Source organism: Triticum dicoccoides, chromosome 1B (assembly GCF_002162155.2).
Source record: "Triticum dicoccoides isolate Atlit2015 ecotype Zavitan chromosome 1B, WEW_v2.0, whole genome shotgun sequence".
Classification (NCBI taxonomy): domain Eukaryota; kingdom Viridiplantae; phylum Streptophyta; class Magnoliopsida; order Poales; family Poaceae; genus Triticum; species Triticum dicoccoides.
In genome coordinates, this window is record NC_041381.1 from 216,454,662 (window position 1) to 216,467,591 (window position 12,930).

The window sequence follows — 12,930 nt, forward strand, 5'->3', positions numbered from 1 at the left end:
AAGTTTGTTGGCCAGAAGCTCACTAAGTGGAATGATGAGCTGATCATGCAATTTTACTCCACTGCTCACTTATATCCTTACGGCAGAATTGTATGGATGTCAGAAGGTACTAGGTACCAATCCACTATTGATGAATGGCCAGATTGATAAATGCCCCCAGAAGCTCATGAGGATGACTCGGATGTGTATGCCAAGAAGAAGAAAGACCATAAATCAATGGCAAGTATGTACAAGGAAATTCCTGATGCGGACCTGGAAACTCACAAGCTTGGTTCAGTGAAGCACTTATTGTCAGGCCTGCCTACAATCAATACCATCCTGAGGCATACTCTTTTGCCCAAGTCTGGAGATCACAGAATGATAAGAGGACATCCCATCAACTTGATGCACATATTTGATGTTCCTCAGAAGTTCAAAGTGACGAGTCTGATTGTGGAAACAATCAAGAGGACAGCTGCAGATCAGAAGAGGTCTTGTGGGTATGCTCCACAAATTCAGGTGCTCATCAACTCCAAGATGGGCACAGGCACTTATTTGTTGGACAAGGAGCATTTACCTCTCAAGCCAGATTTTGAGGATAACACTGTTGTCATGGATGAGGAAGATCCTTCCTCAGTGCAAGCACATGAGAAGATAGAGAAGGCAAGGGCAGAGAAAGTTGGAAAGATGCCAAGTGCTGAAGAGGCATCTCGGGCGTTCCTAAAGAATAAACAAGATCAACTTACATATCTGATCCAATCCACCTTAAGGACTGAGAAGGGCTTGGCCACCCTGACTCAAAATCAGGAGAGTTTGGAGAGGATCATTGAACAAAAATTATATGATCTTGATGTCAAAGTATTTGAGATTCAGTCAGTAGTTGAGCAACTCCAGGAGGAAGTAGAGGAGAAGAAAGGCAAGTCTACTACAGATGCTTTCACAAGAGTGCCAAGATTTCAGAGGTTTGCTGCAGTGCTTGTTCCTGATACTAGAGCCACTACATCTGCACCAGCAGCCACAGCTTCAGTGCCACCTCCAGCAGCCACTCCACCAGCTCCAGCTACATCAACAGAAGCCTTCGTACTTGGAGTCATCTCTACACCACCTCATGAAGACCAAGCCTGAGAGACGCATAGCACTATGCATATTTTTTAACTTTTTGGTAACTTGTTGCCAAAGGGGAAGAAATATGTATAAATCATAGTCTTCGAGAGAGAGAGAGAGTGTGTTGTTTTTGTCTCTCTTTGCACTTTATTTGCGTGATACTTTATTGTGTGTTTGCTTGATACATTATGTCTTTTGTGAGATACTTGGATGATCATGTGTTTGATCATATGCTACCTTAATGTGTGCTTGAATGATATTATCCCTTATATCCATTTATTATCATTCACTTTGCTTGGTGATGAGTGCATGTTTTCAATTGTTATCATTTTGAGCGCTCCACCAAGATGTATGTGACATGGACGAGTTACCCATGATCCTAACACATTGTGCATTTGTAGTCCAAAGGAAATTTTAAATAATGCACAAATTTAGGGGGAGCTCTTGCTTGTCACATACTTCTCAGAGCGACGATGTATGTCAATCTTATTATCATTTGTCGAAGCTTTGATCTATATGTTGTCATCAATTACCAAAAAGCGGGAGATTGAAAGTGCAACTATCCCTGGGTGGTTTTGGTAATGATTAACAACATATAGCTCATTGAACTAATGCCATTTCAAGATAAATATTTCCGGAAAGTTCAATGATTGGCATGGCATGGATTAGGATTGTGGACCCCTCAAAATGCTAAGGACAAAAGATTGGCTCAAGCTCTAAAGTCCAAGACTCTGCATTTTCTATTTTGAGTGATCCAGGATCACATTGAGTCTATAGGAAAGCCAATACTATTAAAAGGGGATGAGGTGTTGCTTAATGGCTTGCTTGATCAAAATGCTTAGTGATATGCTCCAAAGCCCTCAACCACTTTCTCATATCCACATATGTCACAAACCAAAAGTCAAACTCGGCCCCACCGATTTGATCCATCCGGTGCCACCGAGTTCACTTGACATAGCCACTGCCAGAAACCCTAGTCACTTCAGTCTCACCGATAGGGATCTCAGTCTCACCGAGATGGGGTTGCAAACTCTCTGTTTCCCTTCGTAACGTTTCGGTCTAACCGATATGAGCGATCGGTCCCACCGAGTCTGCAATGCAAACTCTTTGTTTCCTTTTCGTAGCACTTCGGTCCCACCGAGACGAGTGAATCGGTCCCACCGAGTTTGCCTGACCAACTCTCTGGTTAGCTTATTACCAAAGTCGGTCCCACCGAGTTTGTGTAATCGGTCCAACCGAGATTACGTTATGCCCTAACCCTAATTGTATCGGTCCCATCGAGTTAACATGTCGGTCCCACCGAATTTGCCTAACGGTCACATTATGTACTGGATCGGTCCGACCGAGTTTTCTGATTCGGTCCCATCGAGTTTGGTACATTGTGTGTAATGGTTAGATTTTGTGTGGAGGCTATATATACCCCTCCACCCTCTCCTCATTCGTCAGGAAAGCCATCAGAACGTGCCTACACTTCCACTACTCATTTTCTGAGAGAGAGAGAGAGCCACCTACTCATGTGTTGAGACCAAGATATTCCAATCCAACCATCTCAATCTTGATCTCTAGCCTTCCCCAAGTTTCTTTCCACTCAAATCATCTTTCCACCAAATCCAATCCTATGAGAGTGAGTTGAGTGTTGGGGAGACTATCATTTGAAGCACAAGAGCCAGGAGTTCATCATTAACACACCATCTATTACCTTTTTGGAGAGTGGTGTCTCCTAGATTAGTTAGGTGTCACTTGGGAGCCGCCGACAAGATTGTGGAGTTGAACCAAGGAGTTTGTAAGGGCAGGGAGGTCGCCTACTTCATGAAGATCTACCCTAGTGAGGCAAGTCCTTCGTGGGGTCGTTACCCTTCATGGGTTGAAGTCTCCATCAATGTGGATGTACGATAGCACCACCTATCGGAACCACGCCAAAAACATCTGTGTCTCCAATTGCGTTTGCACACCCCAATCCCATCCCTTTACATTCTTGCAAGTTGTGTGCTTTACTTTCCGCCGCTTATATACTCTTTGCATGCCTGGATGAATTGTGTTAAGATTGCTTGACGTGTGCTAGGTTGATAAAATCTGCCAAGAACTAAAATTGGGAAAAGGTTAAGTTTTTATTTGGTGAAGTAGTCTAATCACACCCCCTCTAGACATACTCTCTATCCTACACAGCCGTTAGATGCAGATCTAATAGTCAGAGACGACGGATGGCAGACACACCACCATCACCAACTGAGTCTATTATAGGAGTAGGAGTAGAGAAACATGTATAAATTGTAACATTTGGTTCTGCTCCTTGGCACGATCAATAGATATAAATAACAATTGGAAACGCTAGGGCGGGGCTATTTCGGCCAGATAAGCAAGGTACATAGTAGCTAGGTTGGCGCATCATCAGTTTGGTCACATGCGGTCTGACATGTTCTAGTGTTTCTAGCAAGATGCCCGTGCGTTGCACGAAGTTGACGAAAAAGGTAAGGACAACTTATAAATTGACGGATGGAGTACTAGTTATAGTGATGCATATAATTAAGCAAAGGGATCGCACATGTCGGTATTGACTGGAACGAGAATGCAACAACACAATAAGAATTAAGGCCACAATGATGAGATCGCAGTGGTGGTTACAGAAGGCAAGAAGAAAGATGCATCCATCAACGTGCGACCTCCTCCTCCTCAACTTAGTGCGCCGGGCCACCGACCGGCGGCTAAGGAGCGACAGTTTTGTGGCGAGGTCGAGGTGCTTCTCAGCAAAGGCATCCAAGGCTTCCAGCCGGTTGAGGAAGGCCAACGTCGTAGCGTCCTCACTGGCCTTGTAGATACCTATGTACATGATTTGCTCATACACGTGGATGTGTAGGTCGATGAATTCTTGCAGGGCGAGGTGCCTCGCGGCGAGCGCGACCTCCAGCTGGACATTCTTCATGGCGTCGGCGGGCAGTCACAGGGCCACCAATGCTTGAAAGAGGTTCCGTCCATGGAGGCCAATTCGGGTGGCAGGCAATGAGGAGACCGGGCGCGTGGGCTGGAGGAGTACGGCGATGTCGTTTGCGAGCTTCTTGAGGACGATGAACTTGTTGGTGGTGGCAACGATCATCTGGTCCAACTGAGAGTCGTAGTTGGCATCGACGACGGCCATCCACCAGCCGGTCTCCAACACCGTCTGGACACGATCCTCGGCGCCATGCCGCAGGCCGTCGTCGTGGACCATCTGGCACAGCCGCTGGCCACTCGCGCGCATCGCTGCCATGGGTCTGGAATGAGCTCTTTTGCGCTTAGTGTAGGTGCTTAGGAAAATGCTTAGGTGCATACGATGTGGTAGATGCATTGGAATGGAGGGGCGCCTTTATATGAGGGCAAACTGCGTTGCATTCACATCGTGCAGCCTCTTTTCCCGGTCCTCCTTACATTACTTCCCTCATGCATTAATTGAAGGAGGATGCATTGGCCGTTCAACATTTTGGGAACCGTTACTCCCTCCCTCGTCAGCATTAAAGCCATATCAGGAACTCCGTTGCCCGCTGTCAAATCGAATAGTACTGCGCCGCCCACTGCACGCCCGGCTGAACACGCCTCCTCACCTCCATCAAACCCCTCCGTTAAACCCACATGCAAACCGAGAAACCTACTCCGGCCACACGTCCGTTCATGAGCGGGCCAGAATTAAACGCAACACCGGCCGATCTCATCCCGTCCGACCTCAGTTTAAACAAGGCCAGACACCAGCCAAGCTCCTATTGTCCGCCCTCTATTTACACGAGGCCAGACAGACAGCGGGCAAGAATCGCACCCCTTCGCCGCTCCCCCATCTCCTCCTTCACCATTTTCTCCACTCTTCCGATGGCTTCCGAGGAGCTGTTCTCTGGCATATTACCCGACTGGATGGCCCGCTGAGCCCTCCGGATACGAGCGAGGCCGCTTGGTGCTTCACAAACCTCGCTTGGCCCGACGGAGCCAGTTGCCACCCCAAGTAGGCGTGTGGTTCAGCAACTCGCCGCTCCAGTTCATCTCGATGAGGAGTGGCAAGTTGCTCCACATCGGCACAGCGGCAAGCACGCCGGTACGAGCGTCGTCGCTGCCGCTTTGTACCGCGCCACCAGTGTCTGCGGTGGCCGCGCCTCTCGTGTCTGTGGGTGTGCCTCAAGTGCCTGCGGCAACGCCATGCAGGCAGAGACAGAAGCCGGGTGCATGGAGAGCGACGAGTCAGTGGCCAGCTTCTCCGTGTTCGCCGCCATCATCGAGGAGAAGTAGAACACGGGAGGCCACCGCCACTTGGGTCCCATGAAGGCCACCGCCGAGGCGACGACTGCGCATTCAGGTGGTTTCTTTGCTGCTTCGTCTCTTCCGAGGACCTTCTTTGACCCCACAAGTGTCTGTCGGACATGAGAAAGACAAAGGGATCCGCGGGCGTCCATTTAGATTATGTACTCCCTCTCCAGCTGGCGAGAAATATTTGTTCTAAGAATGGATAAATTGTATGTATCTATAACTAAAATAAGTCTAGATACATCCATTTCTAGGACAAGTATATCCGGACGGAGGGAGTATTAATTATACCAAGAGAGCTGGATTAGCACCGCTTAGTTCATGTAAATGTAATGAAATCCATCATGTTTATATGAAGATCCGGCTTTTTTATATGAAATTCTTCATGCTTATATGAAATCAGTCCGTGTTTGCACGAATTTCATCTGGTTGGTTAGAGTTGTGAAAATGTATGCCAATGGCGTTTGATGTCGTCCTCTGTGGAAGGAAGCGGGAGGAAATTTGTCGGCTGCCGTTGGAGATGCTCTTATGCTGGAAATAATAGAGTGACATCCAATCCATTTGAGTTAATTGCGTGTATGATTGTCCCTCTATAAAAAGTTAATTGCATGTACAGTGTACACGTGACTTGCAGGGTGGCTACAGCTTCAGACAAAAAGTTAAAAAGAAACAAGTCCATCCTTAATCTTGTATTCTAAGTACTCTATGGGTTTGACTGTCAGTACAGTAGCGAAAAAAGTATATATTAAATAAGTAATATATAATATAAAAATATAAAGTTAAAGACATAATTCAAACTCATGTCATCACGTTGCGAGCATCCGGCGCTAACCAGTCCAGCACATTTTTGTTGTAGACCATGCTGGAGATATATCTCCATGTCTACTCTTATACTCCATTTGTTCCTAAATATTTGTCCTTTTCAGATTTCAGATGGACTACCACATATGGATGTGTATGTAGACATATTTTAGAGTGTAGATTCACTCATTTTGCTCCGCATGTATTCACTTGTTGAAATCTCTAAAAAGACAAATAGTATTTAGGAACGGACAGAGTAGAAAATAGAGTTGGTGATGATGGTGTTCGTGTCATCCTGCAATATAGGCCGTCGGATTTATATCTAACGGATAGGAAGGAAACTATGGCAATTTTGCAAAAATATACCCACACCCCTCTCCATGTTTGCAAATAAGGCCTTCTCTCGTTCATCCTTTTCTCTCACAAGATAAACTACTCATACAAATGCATCTTGATGTTCCATGCAACGCACGGGCATCGAGCTAGTTTCTTTTAAAATAGTTAATGCGATAATTGGGTTGAAGTGATATATTTTATGTCTGCCTCGAATGATTTCAGATTCAATAGTTGTAACACAGAAAAGGTTGCCTTGTTAATTAACAGAAAACAGGGTGAAAACTATCACATGAGGCCGGTAAAAACGAGGCACACGGGGTTTAGCGTCATCGTCACTACAGTTGTGAGCGCGCGAGAAGTCTACATATCGAGGGGGCTACTGAGTGAGGCATAGAGACACAATGTTTGAGAGAGAAACCAATTGACACTTTGACAGATTATGATCAGATCGAGTTGTCACCCTTCTGCTGTCATTGTTGGGGTGGGGGAGGGGGAGGGAGAGAAAGACGTATTGAGAGTGTGCTTCGTAGGCACAGAGGCACAACTAGCGAGTGTGTGTGTATGTGTGTGTTTGAAAGAGGAGTAGATAGATTACTATCAAGATCGAGGTGCCACCCTACTCCTTCGGTGTCAGGTAGTGTGTGTGTGTGTGTGTGTGTTTGAGAGAGAAGCCAGTCGATAGATTAGTATCAAGATCGAGGTGTCACCCTACTCCTTCGGTGTTGGGAAATGTGTGTGTGTGGGTGTGACACTTACATATCTCTACTCTTATAAAAAAATAGAGTTGGTGATGATGGTGTTCCTGCCATCCTGCAATATAGGCCATCCTATTTATATCCGACGGATAGGAAGGAAACTATGGCAATTTTGCAAAAAGATACTCACACCCCTCTCCACATTTGCAAATAAGGCATTCCCTCATTCATCCTTTTCTCCCACAAGATAAACTACTCATACAAATGCATCTTGATGTTCCATGCAACGCATGGGCATCTTGCTAGTAGGGAGAAGGAGTTTGTGTGACACATATCAAGCTATATTAAGGGATAGGTAGATAGCATGTGTGCGAGGAATACTTCAAGCATCACGAAGATAAACAAATGGTGTGCATGCAAGTGCCGGAAAAAATGAAGCGAGAAACGATGTGTAAGTGTGCGCGTGCGCGTGTGCGTGTGTGTGTGTGTGTGTGTGTGAGTGAGAGAGAGAGAGAGAGAGAGAGAGAGAGAGAGAAATCTCAAAACAAAAGGTGCTTTGCTGGAATCCCATTATATGTATTCCTATGGTTCCAGAACTCGAGTTAACCTTAGGCATATGTGTGAGAGACATAATTATACTTTGAGACATTACTGGATGTGGGTGCGCGGAACTAAAGGGGTGGGCGTGTTCGACAGAGAGAGCGTGTGTGTTTCTGTGTGAGAGACTTGTAGGACGGGGTAGAAAGATGAATTCTAACCTTGACGGATGGAGAGAAATACACGAAGTGCGCTTGTGTGATTCCGATGCCCACAAGGAAATGAGATATGTATGCGTGTGAGAGAGATTGCACAATTCATTCACATTTCACTATCTAACGATCGTGGACGTGCATCACTTGAACATAAATCAATATCTACTTCGTATCATGGCCAAAGGTACAATATCGATTCAACTCTATAAAGATTGGACACTCACATATCACATTTTTTTTCTATTTAAGTAAACCTTTTCAGTTGTGCATGCCAAAATTACAGTGATGTTTCTTCAAATAACCAATGTAGCTATCATGTACATGCACCATTGTAACTCTTGCATTCAAATTCATTAGTCTTGGACGATTTAAGGTTCTGTTATGAAGTAATATATGTAATATTCATATATGAATTCAACGGGTATGCAATTTATGAAATGGAGGCTATGTAATCATATGAGGTAACACTTTTAAGTAGCGGACTACAATATCCATTTCTTTTTGTGCGCCTCTACACTAACACATCAATGCATTATGTTTAAAATAAATAACCAATGGCACTAAATTATCTATTTACACGAGAAATACATAGGCTGAGTGTTTGATCCCTTTTTTGTGAACGCGCCTCTACACCCGTACGATTGCCGCGCCCGTGTGAACGTCCAAGTTACCGACGCACCATCCCGAGTTATTGTCTTTTTTCTGGGGTGGACTTCACACCAATTATTAACTGATGACACGTGCCGAGTGCACACAGTCTCGCATGACCTTCACGCCAGCACGGTCCAAAATTAGTTGAAAGTAGATACGGACGATCCCGCGGGCGGAAAAATCTCCCGCCTCCTTCTAAAATTTCCGTCACCTAGTCCTTAGCATGCAAAATTCCCCTTTTGTCCTTGGTGCACAGATACCAACAGTTACAATACCGCCCTCATCTACATAATAGGTCAGGGCTGCTTTGGTAACTTCCGGTTCCCCCCACTACACGACACCCCGATTTCCTCTCCCCTCCCGCAAAACGACTAACTCCACAACACCAGAGCAACCACCGGCATACATCACACCGTCCGTACTTCATCTGCCTTTCTCCCCTCCCCTCTCAAAACCCTAGACTGCTCATCCAGCGGCGTACCAGAGCCCATTCACTGCCACCGGCATCCACCTCGCTGGATCTGCTTCTGCGGCCGCATCTACCCCTCCCACCTCCCCTTGAAACAAGTAGACTGCTCAACCACCACTGTACCACAGCCCATTCAGTGCTCGCCTTGTCCACGGCACCGAATCTGCTTCATCGGTACTCTCGTCAACCGCAACACATCTGCAGCGGCCCATTCGTACTCCCCATCGGAGACGCTTCATCCACACCCCCCGGAGCCGCCCCATCGACGCCCCCGTCGATGGCCTCTGATCCTCTCCGTCGACACCTTCCTCAACCCTACTGGAGCCGCTTTGCCGACACCATCGTTAACCCTACTAGAGTAGCTTCGCCTATACCATTCTCAACCCTACCGGGGCCGCTTTGCCAACTCACAAGTCCACGGCCTCAGATCCGCTTCCTCACAGCCTCATCCAACCTACCGGAGCAACTTCTAACGCCCCGTCCATGGCTGCAGATCCGCATAGTCGATACCATCCTTAACCCAACCACTGGAGAAGCTTCACCTACGGCCTCATCCACGGCCACAGATCCGCTTCGCCCACACTGTAGTCCACCCTACCGGAGCCGCTCCACAAACACCCTACTCGATGGTTCTAGATCTCCTTACCGGACCCCGACAGCCAGCGCAGTGTCATCACCCTTGACGTTTCTAACCTGATTCCCATCATCTGGCAAGATGCCAAGCACCCGCCACGGCATAGGTACTTGTCACCTTCAAACCCATCCAGCATCACCTGCCTGATGTACTTCAAATATACTAACAGGTCGTTGTTACCTATTATGCAGCTGGCAAAAACTACAAGGACGATGTTTCTACTGCATCTAACAGCTTGGCCAACCAAGATCCTGGACTGAGGCATTGCTATGATCTTGTAAGTGTGTCTCTCTCTCTTGTATTGTTCTGTGCCTGCCAGCGTGCTTTGCTAGGATTTTCGACCAGTAATCCCTTTGTGCAGACAATGATTTCTACTACTGGATGCTAAATTAGATATGTAGATGCCATACATGATACTACCCCGTACCTCCGTTCCTAAATATAAGTCTTTCTAGAGATTCCACTATAGGCTACATATGGAGCAAAATGAGTGAATCTACACTCAAAAATGCATCTATATACATCTGTATGTGGTCCATACTGGAATCTCTACAAAAATATATATTTAGGGAAAGAGGCAGTATATTACACAAAATCGTAGGTGGCATGTAGGAATTCCAATGCACTACATTAAGCTCCCTTAGAGCGCCTGGTAGTCCAGCACACAGAGTCATGGCTAGTTTATGCTACGCACACAATCATTAATTGGTGTTTTAAATATGCGCAATGGATTCTATGTATTATCATGTTGAGATGTCTGAAATTAGCCATGTCAACTTGCAGATAGGGTTACACAATGAAAAAGTACAAGATGTATGTGGCAATTTCATGGAACATCGCAAAAAAGGAGAGGCAGCGGTGATCCTATACAGTGTGTTATGGTACGTCACTCCTCCATTGCAATCATCGTGACATGTTATTTGTATGTCAGTTCTATTGCCAAGTTTCTTAGGGACAGTTATTACGAGTTATCCTAAGAGAATAAGCACCTGTGAATATAAGCTCCATGTAATAAGCCAACCAGTTCTTTTCATTGCCTTTTCAGCTTATCTTTGGTATGATCAGTTAAAATACTAGATTGCATTATATTTTTTCATTTTACTGCCCATATGAAAATTAATTTGACTTGCAAACATCACAAATTACACCAGTGCAGTAATTAATATGATAGGAAAATAGACCATCACTATTTGCTCAAAATGCAAATACAAAGATACCATCTACTTGGCACAATCTACTTTGGTCAATATTTTCCATAGAGATCCCATTGCCGAATTTAAACGAAGAACGCATGACCCACATTTGAATGAAGAACAATTATTTATTGAAATTCGATGGTCCGAGTGGTTGATTATTATCATATAGCAGCACCACCTGAAAGCATCATATAGCAGCAGTAGCAGCTCATAGCAACTCGTCATACAGCAGTAGCAGCAGCAGTGTGCAATTCATCATATACTAGCAGCAGCTCATAGCAATTCATCATATAGCAGCAGCAGGAGCAGCTCATAGCAATTCATCATATAGTAGCAGCAGGAGAAGCTCATAGCAATTCATCATATAGTAGCAGCAGGAGCACCTCATAGCAATTCATCATATAGCATCAGTAGGAGCAACTCATAGAAATCCATCATACAGCAGCAGTAGGAGCAACTTATAGCAACTCATCATATAGCAGCAGCAGCAGCTCATAGCAATTCATCATATAGCAGCAGCAACTCATAGCAATTCATCATATAGCAGCAGCAAGAGCAGCTCATAGCAATGCATCATATAGCAACAGCAGCAGAAGCAGCTCATAGAAATTCATCGTATAGTGGGTCAGAATGAAAATTTGGCAAAAAATCAGAGGATATCCTCACCTTGTTGGATGAGCTCATCCTTCAACAGCACCTCAAAGCCACGGCCTGGGAGGAGGGGAGGGGGAATAAGGTGCCTTCTGCCGCAGTGTGGCATCAGCCGTAGTTGTGCAGTGCCCGCCGGAGTAGTGCAATGGATGAACCACGATAGAGCAGATGTTGGAGACCATGAGAATGAGGGGCGGCGCTAGAGGGAGGAGCAGCCAGGGAGATTTGCCCCTACCCGCCGGCCATATAGCCTAGCTGGACAGAGCACCGTCGAGGACCAGACCAGATGGGACCAGTGGTGACAACTCGCTTGAGGAACCCTGGTGCTGCAGGCAGGGGATCAAGGTAGAGGAAAAGGGGAGAGGAGATGCAAGCGGGCAGGTGTGATTCTCAGATAATCAAGCTACAGTAAATCCCTGCTAATGGTGCCACATCATCACATTACTTGTAACGCCCCGGATTTGATGCGCCAGGTGTCCGCCAGCTATTTGTCATTCTTACCATGTCATTTGCTTGCGTGTTGCATTTTGCCATGTCATCATCTGCATTGCATCATCATGTTTTTCAAAACGTGCATCCATTTGGGTTCCGCCGGTTCTTTCCGTTGTCCGTTCGGAGTCCAGACACACTCGCACGCGCCCGCGGCACCTCGGAAATATTATTTTATAAGTGGCATAAAAATGTTGTCGGAATGGGGTGAGAGTTGGCGTGCAGTCTTATTACAGTGTAGGTAGACAGCCTGTCAAGTTTCGTCGCATTCGGAGCCCATTTGATAGCCCAACCGTTAAAGATATAGTGGTACAGCTGCCGGTACCTTCGTCGGACGTTCGGTCTCCAAAACTGCCGCCGGGCCTCTCTCTCCTCTCTCCCTAAGCCCAACGCCTTCTCTACACATCCCACCAACCTGTCCCAGGCCTGCCTAACCTCTCCCTCGATCGGATCCGTCGGATCACGATCGAAGGGCTTCGAAAGCCCCCAATTTCCCCTAACCTAGCCCCTCCTACCTATAAATGGACACCCCCACGTCCATTTTTTGCCTAAACCTACCCTCCTAGCCTCCCCTAACCATCAGCCAGCTGCCTCCCACCTCCTCTCCAAGTTTTCAGCAACCACCCACTGCCCGTCCGCCACATGGCGCCGCCGCACGGGCCAGCGCCGCCATCCCCGCCGTCTGGAGCCACTCAAGCACTGCCACGTTGCCTCCCACTTCCTCCCACCTTCCCGCGGCCCTCCCGGCCCGCAACAGGCCCGCCCTGGGCCAGATCTTGGCCCGAAGGGAACCCGCGCGTCGCCAACCTCCCGAGCACTCGCCAGCGTCCGTCCCTGCCCCCTCGTCCGACCCCGGTGCCTCCTAGCCGTTCGTCACCGGCGCCTGCGTCCGCCCGACCCCGTCGCCGTCCTG